Source organism: Diceros bicornis, chromosome 10 (assembly GCF_020826845.1).
Source record: "Diceros bicornis minor isolate mBicDic1 chromosome 10, mDicBic1.mat.cur, whole genome shotgun sequence".
Classification (NCBI taxonomy): Eukaryota; Metazoa; Chordata; class Mammalia; order Perissodactyla; family Rhinocerotidae; genus Diceros; species Diceros bicornis.
The window spans coordinates 29,046,278-29,060,669 of NC_080749.1; the positions used below are offsets into that span (position 1 = coordinate 29,046,278).

General features: G+C 40.7%; 1 protein-coding gene and 1 long non-coding RNA gene across 8 annotated transcripts in view; one reads left to right on the forward strand and one right to left on the reverse strand.

Moving 5' to 3' along the window:
• The window catches only part of GTDC1 (glycosyltransferase like domain containing 1), a 385,507-nt gene extending 375,375 nt beyond the window's left edge, over positions 1–10,132 (reverse strand). For 3 of the 7 annotated variants that reach the window (XM_058548909.1, XM_058548910.1, XM_058548904.1), the window contains exon 1: positions 2,808–4,072. The gene's annotated coding sequence lies outside the window, so the exon portion shown is untranslated. Of the gene's footprint in view, positions 1–2,807; positions 4,073–4,942; positions 5,125–9,893 lie in introns of those variants that run through there. The other 4 variants (XM_058548905.1, XM_058548906.1, XM_058548908.1 and 1 more) reach the window with 4 other exon arrangements.
• Positions 9,049–14,392, forward strand: part of LOC131410704 (uncharacterized) — a 145,559-nt gene continuing 140,215 nt past the window's right edge. The window contains exon 1 of the long non-coding RNA XR_009221397.1: positions 9,049–9,242. This is a non-coding gene — a long non-coding RNA (uncharacterized LOC131410704). The remainder of the gene's footprint in view (positions 9,243–14,392) is intronic.

A 14,392-nucleotide genomic window follows, 5' to 3' on the forward strand; every position in this document is an offset into this window, starting at 1 on the left:
CTTTATGTTCTCAAAACTTGAGGACTCCTAAGAGTTTTTGTTAATGTGAGTAATAATTATCAATATTTACCATATTAGAAATTAAATGAGAAAATTTTAAGTATATAGTAATTCATTTTAAAATGTTAATAATGTATTTAACATGACAAGTAACATATTTTATGAAAAATTACTCTCCTAAACAAACAAGCTTAGTGATAAAAATGAGAGTTTTACAACTTTTGCAAGTTTCTTTTATGTCCAGCTTAATAGAAGACAGCTGGATTCTCATATCTGCTTCTACATTCAATCTATTGTGATACATTGTTTTGATTAAACTATATGAAAAAGAATAGCCCCACACAAATATGTAGTGAGAAAGAAGGAAGTATATGTTAATATTAATAGCCTTTTCAGATAATTGAGATGTACGTACTTCTTTGATACTACACCAAAACTTGACAAGTAGGAGTTTAAGGGTTAGTTGTAACATGGAATCTAATATCACATAAACTTTTTGCATTCTGTTACTTGCTTTTTATAATGCTCTTTTACCCATAATTCTGTAATAATGATCACTTTCAAAATATTGGTTTATTGAGTTATGCAGATATTCCAAATCTTGACATAACTAATTAGTACCACAGCAAAAACTAACATGCATTAATATCACCACCTCTCCCATCAGAAAAATCTTTAAGTATTGAGAAGACAGCAAAAGCATAGCAAGCAATACAAGTTTTCTGAAATTTTAATTTTTACTTGAAAGCTCAATTTTTATCATCAGCAACAAATATTGTCAGTTGTTTTCCCTGAAATGACAGGCTCATTTGTTCATTTTCAAGAAAATGACTGCCAAATATCTAAGTCCAAATAATCATAGTTTGTCTAGTCATTCTTTCAAGTAAAAATGATGTTTCACACAAAATATGGCTAGTTCAGCTTGCAACTCAAAAAATCACATAAGGGTTTTTCCTTGAGAGAACCAATGTACTCTGGATATACAGCAGAAGTGCTTTCTGCATATTTCCTATCTCATCACACAGAATACTAAAACAAAGTGTACTCAAGAATCAAGATTTAATAAAATTAATCATTTTTACTGCATCATCAAGGACATTCTTGAGTGAAATTGGCTTTCGGGGTTTTGTTTTTTGGTGTTTTTTCACTGTGAAAGTATGCCAGTGAAGAACACCATGATTACTGATACAGTTTGGTGCCACTGCCATTTAATATCTACTAAGATGCCCATAGTTTTACCCACCATTGCTTCTATACCACTAGGGCAAATGTCAAAGCTGAAAAAAAGGCAAAAAGTTAGTATTAACATGAAAATAGTTTTAATCGCACAGATCCCCTGAAAGTGTCTCAGTGACCCCCATGGATCTGTACACCACAATTTGAGGACAGTTGCCTTAAGGAAAACACTGAAAGCTATGAAGGATAAACTGCCATCCCTAAATCCATAGTAAATATACCCCCAACATAAGAAATATATTAAATATCTGAACAAATTCTTTCATTTTAACTCAAAATTGGTCCAATTTGTTCAGAAGCTGAATTAATAGTATAAATAATAATACCAATTAACATTTAATGAGCACTTATACGTATTATGTCCTTTAATCCCCAAAATTACTCTATTAGTTCTCTGATAGATTCATGCTACAGATGAGGAAACCTGAGGTAGAGAGAGGGAAAGTCACTTGTCCAAGGTCACAATAACAATTACCAGTATTTACAGATTCAGGCATTACTAAGTATTTTGCATACCTCACCTCTTTTTTTTTTTTTGTGAGGAAGATCAGCCCTGAGCTAACATCCGTGCTAATCCTCCTCTTTTTTTTGCTGAGGAAGACCGGCTCTGAGCTAACATCCATCGCCAATCCTCCTCCTTTTTCTCCCCAAAGCCCCAGTAGATAGTTGTATGTCATAGTTGCACATCCTTCTAGTTGCTACATACTTCACCTCTTAAGTCTTTACAACAACCTTTTTATTATCCTTTTACCCTTAATTATTCTTTATACTTTTATTACCCATTTTACAGATGAAAACCTTGAATCAAAAAAGTAAAGTACCCTGCCCAAGGTTACCCAAGTGTTGGATCATCTATATATAAATCCAAGTCTGTCTTACCCCAAAGAGTATACTATATATTCTGCCTCTCTATATCACACATCAGTATGTCCTTTGTATGTAAATAGATTGATGGTTACAAGAGCCTTACATAGTTTTAAAGTCAACTGAGCATGACCTCCATTTGGAAAGATTTTTACTAATTTGATTATCTCTGTCTTCAAATGGAACAAAACCTACTTCCTTTTAAAATAGTCTATGATCTGGGTAGATAGCTTATTCATTCACATTATTAAACATTTATCTGCATATGACAACAAATCAATGCAGCTAAGATTACTTTTTAAAAAAATACTCAATATACCCAGGTAATATTATCCCCATATTATAGACGAAGAAACTGAAATCCAGAGAAGTAACTAACTTCCCCAAACATATGCCATTCATAAATGGTTGAGAGTCGAAACCAGTTCGGACTGACCCTGAAGCCTAAAACTCTTAAATCATGCTGCCTGTATATACTTAAGAAGGTCTCGGGCAATGACCTAGGAATTGCTCACAAGGTCTGGATACAAAGCTTGCTGATATCATATCCACTCCACCCAAGGTAATCAAGATATGAATCATCTTATACCTCAAAGATCAAGAGGTGAAAAAGAAGCTGGGGTATGCTGAAAACAAAGAGCTGTTTTCAGGTGCTTTAAGTAAAGCATCTGTAGGTAATGTTGAAGAAACAAGTAAAATTCACTTACAGAGGTGACAGACAGCACACATCTCTGTGGCTGAGATAAGCTTGTCTCTGTTTAAAAACAAAACAAAAAAAAGCCTAGAGGAAAATGTCATTATAACTACACAGGCTATCTACAGATTACACAATAGCTTTCGGATGCCAGAAGCCCAAGAACGCTGCAAACCTTAGTAAATGGCAACAGAAATCATTTTCCTAAAACTTTCCTGAACCCTAATCAATCAGTAAAATTTTCATTTCGAGTTAGGATCTGTAAAGATCAGGGGTTATGCTGCTTAATATTAAACTCTAAGGGGGACAGGGAAGGAATCAACGTTTATCCAGCTCAATCACCCTTATAACTTGTAACAACTTTTAGGAAGTACAAACATCTTGAGATTGGACAGAGGAGTGTGACTTTAATCTCAACCTGTATTCTCAAGGAGTCCCCACACACATTTGACAGGAAGGTGACAAAATGGAAGGCTGTGGTATACCACCTAAAAGGGCAGGCAGTATGGCGAGAGATGAGCAATTATGCTTGTCACAGAATACCACATTCTGGATTCCCTCTGCAGCAAAGGAAAAAAAAATTTTTAAGCAAACTTTACCTCCTCCCATCAATGAGTCCCAGCATGACCAAAAAGAATCACACAGCTGTAAAAGCAGCTGACAGATATATAGGAAAAAAATATATATATATATATCAAGATTGCGGTCACATTCCTTGACATGCATCATTTACACTAAGGATTCCCCCACTCATCTGAATTAATTTCATGTACCTCATTTCATTCAGATAATTGAAGTTTTCCTTTTAGAGTTGTAAAGTGTTTACCTCAACATAATTAGTAAACTGTCCACTTAAAAATACCACTACAAAAATTACCACTCCTTCCTCTCTACACATACATATATACTCCACTATCATTAAAAGTATGAGATTTTGGCCTTCACGGGAAATTTAGTTCAAAAGTCCTCTTTAAAAAATTAGCACAAGAAATTCTACGAGAAAAGTTATGGTCATTACCTTTTTAATACAGAGTGTTTGCATTACTTGTTAAAGACATAGTAATTTGGGTATTCAATATATGACTACTGTTCTGACACCAAATTAAAGGTTTAGACTACTAAAGAGTTTGATGACTTGCCTCAGTACAATAACTAGGATTGCATAGAGAACAAAATCAGAGGTCTCTTTTTTATGAGCAGGCATTTACGGGCCTTTTAATGAGAACCTACTCTTTAGTATATAATTATTAATGAACAAAAATAGGGCCATTAAACTCACTTCTTTATAGGGCCAAAAAACTTCTACGTGTAAGAAACAAAATAATATATACATATTAATCAAACTGAAGAAAAACTGAAATGTGAAATACCTAACAATACATGGTGAAAATTATATACATTTTCTTCTTAAATAAATGCTCTGCAGATGATTGATGAGGCTATTTTTTATAAGGATATGCTTATAATTTAAAACACATAGACTCTCTAGTACTAATGATGGCAATAAAATGTCTGAATTTCTTGTATGAATTCTAAATTTCTATATGAACACTGGTTTCCCATACTGATAACAGACTTACTCTTGGGATGAATTTATATCTAATCAATATTTATTTATCACCTGCTATATGCCAGGCACTGTAACGAGTGCTAAGGACACCGCCAGGAACAGCAGAGACTCAGTCCCAACACTCGAGGTTACACATAGTCTAGAAGGAAAGACAGATAATGAAGAAATGTGCTCTGCCAAAGTATTAAGAGACAGTTGGTCAAATGAAAGCTCAAAACTGAGAGAAGACAAGGGTTGAAAATTAAACATTTGAAAATAATTAGCTACCACTGAAATTCGATAAAAAGCACCTACCAAGTGACTCAGCTAAGCAGGTAGAGAACCCAACAGCAGAGCAGTCAGGAAAGGGATCTAAGCAATGACTGGATAAAACCAGGGTGTCCTAGAGTCCCTGATGCATATGAAAAGTCGACCCTCAAAAAAAGTTCAAATTATAACAGCTAAAGAGCCCAGCTCTCAGCTGGCCTGTCTTCAGCATCCAAGGGATCAATTCGGTGAGTGCAAGTCCAGGAGGCAGTATCACAGTATCTTGGCTCTGCAAGTACTGCCCAGGCTGAAGTAGGACCCCAACCACCCACCTGTGGACAAGAGCAGGACCCAGCTCCCTGAGGGGAGAGGAGAAGACAAGGAGAAGGAGATGGCCAAGCTGTCTTAAGCAGGCTTAAAACAAGGCTTCAGGTCCACAGAGAACTGGAATACAAAAAGGAACCACACAAGAAACATATCAACTCTATGGACTATTTAACACTTACTAAAGAAAGGCCATGGAATTGCTTCTCTGGTTACTTTTTTTTTTTTTTTTTTGGTGAGGAAGATTAGCCCTGAGCTAACATCTGTTGCCAATCCTCCTCTTTTTGCTGAGGAAGACTGGCCCTGGGCTAACATCCATGCCCATCTTCCTCTACTTTAATTTAAATGTGGGACGCCTGTCACAGCATGACTTGATAAACAATGCGTAGGTCTGTACCCAGGAACCTGTGAACCCCAGGCCACCGAACCAGAGTGCGCAAAATTAACCACTACACCACCGGGCCAGCCCCCACTTCTCTGGTTACTTTTACAAATAAACACTCAAAGAAAAAAAAATTGTCATCTGTTTAAATGACTTAAGTATAATCTCCAAGTATAGGGGAAAAGGACTAGATATTCTTACTAATTCTTATTGATGATTCTATATCCTAATTCCATCCAAATCTATGTTGAAATATTCCAGATGCTTCACACACTTCATTAAGATGTTTATGCCCTATATTTCAAAATTGATGAGTAAAGTGTTTTTAAAAAAGAGAATCTCATAGTCAAACTGAGTACATGCCAGGGACACAGTGAGACACCATACCTCTGTAAGCAACAGATGCTCAGGGCACCAGAAAAATTCTAGATCCCACCTCCTGAAGGGGATGGGGTTAATATATTTTCAGTCTTAAAAAGAAAGTAGGAGGTGGGGGTGCGGGGCTGGCCCAGTGGCGCAAGCAGTTGGGTTCGCGCTCCACTGCGGCGGCCTGGGGCTCACTGGTTCATCGGCGCGCACTGACGCACCGCTTGTAGAGCCATGCTGTGGCGGCGTCCCATATAAAGTAGAGGAAGATGGGCACGGATGTTAGCTCAGGGCCAGTCTTCCTCAGCAAAAAGAAGACTGGCATCAGATGTTAGCTTAGGGCTGATCTTTTTCACAAAAAAAAAAAAAAAAAAAAATCAAGTCAAGGGGGCCGGCCTGGTGGCATAGCAGTTAAGTCGACGTGCTCTGCTTTGGCAGCCCGGGGTTTGCAGGTTCGGGTCCCAGGTGTGGACTAACACACTGCTTATCAAGCCATGCTATGGCAGGTGTCCCACATATAAAGTAGAGGAAGATGGGCACGAATGTTAGCTCAGGGCCAATCTTCCTCAGCAAAAAGAGGAGGATTGGCAACAGACGTTAGCTCAGGGCTAATCTTCCTCACAAACAAAAAAAAATCTTTTTAAATCAATTTAAGAACTAAGTGGAAAGGACAGAACAGGCAGTGGATAGGTCAGAAAGACTGGGACTGACGTAAGAACCAGCAATGACAGATGTGAATTGCTTTGCTCCCCATAAATTAAAGACCATCCTACTCTACTGTACAATTGTTTTCAGCAGTAGTTCAGTAGATAAAAAATGCACGTAGTCCAAAGATGTTGTCCCCGGGAAAGCCATTATTTCTGACTCTACCTATTCAAATGGGGATCACTCTATGGAACCGGCTCTGCATTTGCCCAAACATTATATTCCAAGGCTATTAAAAGGGTGGAATGGTGGTACTTTCCAAAAGAAATGCTTGAAAATTTTCCTCAATTAATTTTTTTTAAATAAACAAAACACACTATTCTGATCTATTAAAGAAAGAGGAGATAAGCCTAAGAGAAAAAAAAATACAGTGGTTGTTTTGCTTTGCTTTGTTTTGTCAGTATCACCAACACGAAGCACGACATATCAAATACAGCCTAAAATTGTTTAAAATATCATTTCAGGTCAGGCTGCCAAAGTAGTCTGACCTCCAAAAGTCATGCTACTTACAAAGATCTATATGCTGAAAAATATATCCTTATAAAGTAAAACTAAGGCTTTAAAACGCGGCCTTTGGTAACAATTAGAGGGTCATTCAACTCATGGTTGTCAAACTTTGCTCCAGTGGAAAATTCACATTGTTTTAGCAGGACTGAGGTGTCCTACCAACAAATTTAAATAATGGGGTCCTTTCCCAATTTCACAGTGAATAACACATGTTAAAGAACAAAATTCTCAATATTACGTTTCTTCCTTCAATTTTTATAAAATATTTGATACCTGCTACCTCTTTCAATATTGGAATTCAGCCTAACAAAGTATCTGATTCCACACAAAAACAAAAATGAGTTATTTCAAGTTTACAATATCATGATTCACGACTTTCAGGCACTCTGCTACCTTCTTAAGTTTGATTAAGCCAAAAAGACCACAAGCATTTACAGAGTACCCACTACACTTAACACTAGACATTAACAGACAAATAAGGCACGGTCCATCTTTCATAGAGCCCCCACCAAGGAAAGTGTACACAAGCCAAGAAGTATTTACTAAACGCCTGCACTAAACACTGTGGTGTGGGAAATGCAAAGAATTCACTCCACTCCAGCAAGGACTTCAGGACTTCTGCATTTTGAGGACCACTAAGAAAAGTGATGCTAGGGATTGTGGAATTCGATTACTACTACATGGGTGTAGGACCTTTCTTTCTAATTAATATCAAGGTTATATACACCATAACTCTAAGACTCTTAAAATGCCAATATCCTGGGACTGACATAGACTATCTGAATCAAGAATATGAATAAGCATTCTTGAAGTGACAATAATTACTAAATTCAAACAAAGTGGAGAGTACTGTTTCAATTAATAGAATGTAAACATTTCCTAACTATAAATAATTTGTATCACTTGTATCTAATGGGTCCAAATCACAAACTAAGGCATATTCTCAAAACAGGAAAAAAAATAAAATTTAGTAATTACTTGGCTTTTTTTTAAGATAGCAAAATCAAAACAAATTTTGGTACAGGAATAGCCATTGGGAAGGTCTGAATTATCTACTTAAGTGTTTCGTTAGTTAAGTCAGCTAGTTCTATTTAGCTCCTGTTAATTCTCTTCAAGAAACTCTGATTAATTTATCTCCGTAAAATAATGGGGTTGGATTACACTGCTCAAGTTCCTGACAAACAGAAAATTCTGTACTTCCGTGGTCCATAAGATTAAAATGTCAATACGGTTTCAAAAGGAGAGTAAAAAAGCCATCTTAACTTCTCAAATTGGTAATGCTATAAACATCACTGTTTCCTACCTTATCTCAGTATTATGGTTCAGATTTTACCTATTCAGTTTTCAAGTTTGTCAAAGAAAGTTTTCATGATTCAAAAGGTACTCCCCCAACCCTCAATACTAAAACTGTTTCATTAAATACAAGATCCTAAGAAAAATATGTAGTAAAAGGGAGTGGGAGCTGCGGAGAATCTATTCCACATCAGACCTAGAACGCACTAATTAAAATTCAACATTGCACTTGGTATGTAGGTTCCTACATGAAACTCCCGCCATGCTTTAGTTTAAGGTTAAACAGGTTAATAGAACCCAATAAAATGGCTCTATTGAATTATGCTGGACTTCTTTTCAGCAGCTCCTTTACCTGACCACTCTGTTGAGCTTTAAAATCAACCTCACGGGTAGCGCCAACAACCAAGGTGAGCCAGGGGACACGGGGGCCGCGTTCTGAAACCCACCTCGTGTGGAAAAAGCAGTCAACTCACGTTTTCCATTTCAAACTGTGATACAAGTGAAGGAAAAAACGTAAAGCCTTCTCTTCGAACCTCCCATCACACTGCCTCAAGGTGCTAACTTAACAGTGATCTCAAAGATAATCTAATGCAGTACAGTTTTCAGACTCTAAAAGTTATATTTGGGAGAGAAAAGACTCCCTTGGGTCTAACGGTTAAATAAACGTAGTACTGCAACTTCGCGGCTGGGCACATGGCTGGATTTACAAAGGTTCAGAGAACCTTTCCACCCGATCAGACTGCCTGGATCCCCATCAAAATATGCAGATACGGGACCCTCAGGGGAGGGGTTTGGGGGCGGCCGAGTGAGGTGTGCAGTCTCTGCTGACAGAGGGGAGTGAGGGGCTGGTGAGGTCAGAAGAGTGAGGGCGACACGGCGGCCAGGCGCAAAGGTTCCCTTCCGGAAGGCCCGGGGGCGCACACAGCGGAGGACTCAGCCCGGCAGCCGGCCCGGAGGCCCCTCTGCCTCCGCAGGTCAACCCCGGAAACCGGCCTCCCTTCTCCCCGCGCCAGGGTGACGCGCCCCCACCCGGCCCTCGCGGCCGCGCTAAGCAGGTACGCACAACGCGCAGCACCCAAGAAAATGAAATCAGAAAATGGCCAGCGTGCAGGAGGACTGAAAGGCTGCGGCCGCGGTGGTCCGTTATGGGTGCGAGGCGGACTGCGGCGCGGGGAGCGCAGGGAGCGCAGCGCGTGCGCCCGGGAAGCGCGCCGCCGCCGCGGCCCTCAGCTCCGCCCCCCCGGCTCCCCGCGCCGCCGCCGCCGCCGCCGCCGCCGCCGCTGCCCCTCTGGGAACTCCGCGCCGCGCGGCCCCGCGAGGCGGGCGCCGGGGAGGGGCGGGGAGGGGCCGCGCTCCCCGCCTCCCCGCTGGCCCGCGCGGCTCCCCAGCCCGGAGCCTACTCACCTCCTCCTCCTCCTCCTCCTCCTCCTTGTCTCTCCCTCCTGGCCACCGGCGCGGGCCAGCCGGCGACGCGCTGACGCCGTGCCCCTCCCCCGCGGCCGCCGCCGCCACCGCCCCTCCCGGCCTGCGGCCGCCGCGGCCTCAGGGCGCTTCAGGCGCAGGCCCCGCCCCCTCGGCCCGCCCACGCGCTCAGGGCTCCGCCCCCTGCGCGGTCCGGACGCTGCGGGCGCGGAGTCCCTGACTCAGCGGACACCCCCGCCCGCGCAAGCGGTGTCACCTCGGATCGCGGCCCCTGCTCCTCTCACCTGCCCACTGCCCGGGGACCTCGCCTCGCTGCCCACCTCCGTGCGCGTCCTTTTCCATCGCTTCTCGACACCCCTGTCTGCCCCTTCAGCTTTTTAGTACTCTTTCCCCAATCCCCTAGTCTTGTTCTAAGCTCGCATTGGCGCCTTCTCTTTTTTTCTGCAAAGTCTTCTCTGCTCACTAGGTCGGCCTCGGCTTCCTCCTGCGGTGTTCTTGCCAGTCCGTTCCTCTCCCTGGCCTGCTGGAGCCTCAGGGCCCCAGCGCGTACCGGGCTCCTCTCCTGCCACCTCTACCTGCTGTGCAGCTTGCACCTCTTCGGCCTCTGCTTCACCAGTGCGTCCTAATTTCCCTCCCTCGGGCCCCACTCCCGGGACCCTCTCGGCAGGCTCACACGCTTTCCTTTACCTACATTTTGGGTGTCCTTTCGGTTCTGACTAATCCACGCACTTAAGATGCAGTTTGGGTATTCAACAATTGCATATTCGCGGTCCCACTTACATGAAGAGTCACATTGAGTAGTTAACAATCACAAGGCAAACTTGCATAGTTCCCATCTATACTTTCTCTATGATAATGTATTAATTGACACTTAAATTTCAAGGAATGGAATTTTCTACTGGGGCTTACAATTCACAAGTTTTGGATGTTTTTTTCCCTGCAACCTAACCTCGCTTTAGCTCTTTTATTTCTAAAATACATAGTCAATAGAAAGAGCACCAGGACCTTTAAGGTCTCTGGTTTTCTTACCTGTAAAATAAGGAATTTGTCCCTTCCACATTTAAATTTCTGTGATTCTGAATTAAAGGATTTTGTATTTGGAAGGAGTTTGTGGGTTAAATGAGTCAGGAAAAGGCAAAACATGCAAATGTAACTGGAAGTCTGGTAACTTCATTTTTAAAACTGCAGCTTGGAAGAGTTAGGCTGTGATGTGGAAATAAGTTAAGAAACATCCAAAATAAAGGAAACTGATTAGGCCTTTGGAGTTACATCCACAAGTTGTTTTAAATTATGTGAGTAAACATTATTATTCTTAAATTGAAGAGTTGAAACTGTCTTCCATTCTAAACAAGATCCAGCCTCTATGTGGACCTTCAAAGTTTAAAACCACTGTTGAATTGAACAACAGCACTACAAGCATCTGAAAGCCTAATAAACCATCTGTCCATCCACTTTAACACAAATTGGGAAACAGAAAAGTGTAAATGCCAAAAGCTAAAAGCAAGGTTTCCTAACTACACATGAAAGTAGGAAATCCTATCCTGCAGAACAAGTATATGAAAAACTCCAAAGGCTGTGGCTGCCATTTCCTTGCTTTGGAAATAGAATCATGTAATTTTATAATTGAATTATCTAGTTCTTAATATCATCTGGAGTCTTTTCATTTTATGGATGAAGAACTGAAGCCCAGAGAGAGTAAGTTAGTTGCTCAATATTACCTAGATTAATTGGACAAAAAGCCAGGATTCAAACTCAGATTTCCTGTCTCACATACCTGCCAGCATCTGGCTTATAGTTACCAGTTACACAAAGCTATTCAACATCAGAGGTCTTTGACTTTGCAGTTTTGCCTAGACGTTTTGAGTCATCACTCAGAAATTGAACTTGGCATTAACTAGGAAGGTATTGCTGTCAAAGGTCATTTTGTCCCACTGGTTTCAAGGATTCCTGTTGCACAAGCTTTGTCTCACCCAGTCAGTATTCATCTTCATAATGCAGGAAATTCTGGCAAGGCCTGTGGAGCCTGTCCCAACCAAACACATTCATCGTAGGAGGTGCCAAGAGCTGTGCGTGATTGTAAGAATTATGAAGTCCCTATTATCAGGAAAATTACAACATTACTGGGGAAGTAAAATATGAAACACAAAATGATAAACAATTCACCATTAATAACCAAAGATTCGATTGTAAAATCCAAATCTTAAACTGGAAAATATCTATGTAAATTAAGGGAAGGCTTCTTAAAAGGACAAAAGAGAAAATGTAAAATTTAGATTGGTTTATAGGAAAAAGGTAAAGGAAATTACTTGAACGAAGGCACTGAGAAGAGAATGAGCCAGTGAAGAATGGGGCCAATTTAGGAGGTCAGATGAATAAAAACAGGAGGTTCATTTTAGAAACAATAGAAAACCAAGCTGAAATGATAGGGTAGAACTATTGATAGAGGGCCTGAATTTGAGCCTGAGAAAATTGATCTAATAGGATATCATTATGGGTGGATTTGGCAGGGAGAGAGGGGTGAAGATGAGACAGGAGACTATAATCTTGTCAGGTTCTGAAGTAGCAAGTGGAATTTAAAAAGAAATATTAAGGGCTGGCCCAGTGGCGCAGCAGTTAAGTGCGTACACTCAGCTTCAGCAGTCCGTGGTTCGGATCCCAGGGGTGCACCGATGCACTGCTTGTCAAGCCATGCTGTGGTGGCGTCCCATATAAAGTAGAGGAAGATGGGCACAGATGTTAGCCCAGGGCCAATCTTTCTCAGCCAAAAAAAAAAGGAGGATTGGCCTCGGATGTTAGCTCAGGGCTGATCTTCCTCACAAACAGAAAAAGATTTTTAAAAAATAAATAAAAAGAAATACTGGACATAAATACCACTAAGGAAAAGACTTAGAGAGTTCAGTGAGTATATATAGGGATGGAAGAAGAGTAAGAAGTCCAAGATGACATTAGGATTGTGGCAAGAGTTGATAACAGTGCACATAGATCTTAACACCTTAGAGTTGGAAGATGATCAGCACTCAAAGGGTACAATTGCTAGAGAAAGAAGCAAGAAATTTTTGCAGGGTATACCCTCCTATTGATCATGTCCCCATCCCAGGAAACTTTAGTTTGCATCTCAGATTGAATTAGAAGGTAAGAAAGCAAGCTCTCACTCCGTCATGGACCCTAAGCTGGTGTTTTTATGGTCAACCTATTTTTATTTCCGTTTCAGCCCTACTGATGTAAAAGTGCTCAGTGGTGCAGTATATAATGTTACAGTGGAAATAAATCAATAAGTGTTTGTTAAATACATACCAAATGCTGCTCAGCATTCTGCTAGGCCTGGAGGGTTGGAAAAATATAAAAAGGGCCTATGCCTTTCAGAAACTTACAATCTGATTGGAGAAAAAGGTCAACATACCTGACCCAATAGAGAATAAACTCCATGGACGATCTGTGTGGACTGTAAAGTGTGCTTATATAGAAATAGTGGGCAATAGAGCTGAATGGATTGGAAATGATATAATCTATGGTGTTCATTATTCAAGAAATTTTCGTTAATCTTTGAGCACTATTCTAGGTTCTGGAGGTAAAGCAGTAAAATAAAAAGTTTCTGCTCTCATGGACCTTACATTCCATTTGGAAGAGACAGAGAGGAACAAATAAATACACAACTATCAAATAGTAATAATTGTCCTGAAGAAAATAAAATGTGAAGGTGTCAAAATGAGTCTCTGGAAAGTAGGTTAGATGTTTCTAAGGAACCTTTAAACAATGACTTGAATGAAAGAAACAAGCAGTCATGGGAGGATCCGGAGAAGAGTAGTTCAGGCAGGGAGTAAGCAAGTGCTAAGGAGGAGTCAAGCTTAGTGTGTTTGAGACTAGAAAAGGCCAAGTGTTTCTGGAGTGTAGAGAGCCAGGAGGAAAGTGAAGGAGATGAAACAGGGAAGGTAAGTAAGGCCTTGTAGGTAAGAAGGGATTTTGAGGTCAGGTTAAAGTATGGATATTTGGAAGATTAGTCAGTCTGGCATTCTAGATTAGAGGAGGAAGAGATTAGGACCTAGAAGACCAGATGGAAGCCTGTGTGATAATCCGGGCAGGAGGTGATGTGAGGTAGGCAAGGCTGGTGGCAGGGTTAGCAAGGAAGACAAAAATATCAGGGAGATGAAGTGTTGGGTATTTATGAGGGGTGGTAAGTGGTGGAGAGTGTCCATAGTATCAAATGCAGCAAAAAGGTCAAGGGGAATAAGCATTAAATAAAAGCTGGTATAGTTAACAAGAAAGATGTCATGTGTCACCTCTGAGAGAAGAGTTTTCATAGGGTGGGGTGGTAAGAAGTGAGGACATGAGGCAGTGAACTTTTAAGAATCAATACCACTCAAAATGTACAAAGCGTATGTACATTTTACTTACCTTTTTTAAAGCCATTTACATTTGGGATACTATTAAATTTTTAAATCCATTTAAACATTCTCAGCCAGGTCTAATTTTCTGTCTCCATACTGAAGAGAGAACAAACTTATACCACAAAGACATAACTTATATGTTTTTCTGGGCCAAAAATCAGTTCATCGGTGACTCCCTACTCTAAATGTAATCAGAGAAAGTTCACTCTTACTGCTGGGATATGGCAAGAATCTAACAGTAGAAACACTAAGGCAGATGTCAGTTTTGATTCCATTACTGCCACCTGTCAGGTCTAAACCATATAGGCTGTGGGTATTACCTTGAGCATGTCACATGAAATCCTCACTGAAATCCAGGTTTTCGTTAGTGAGGAAGAGGAATCGCTCAGATTTTAGGC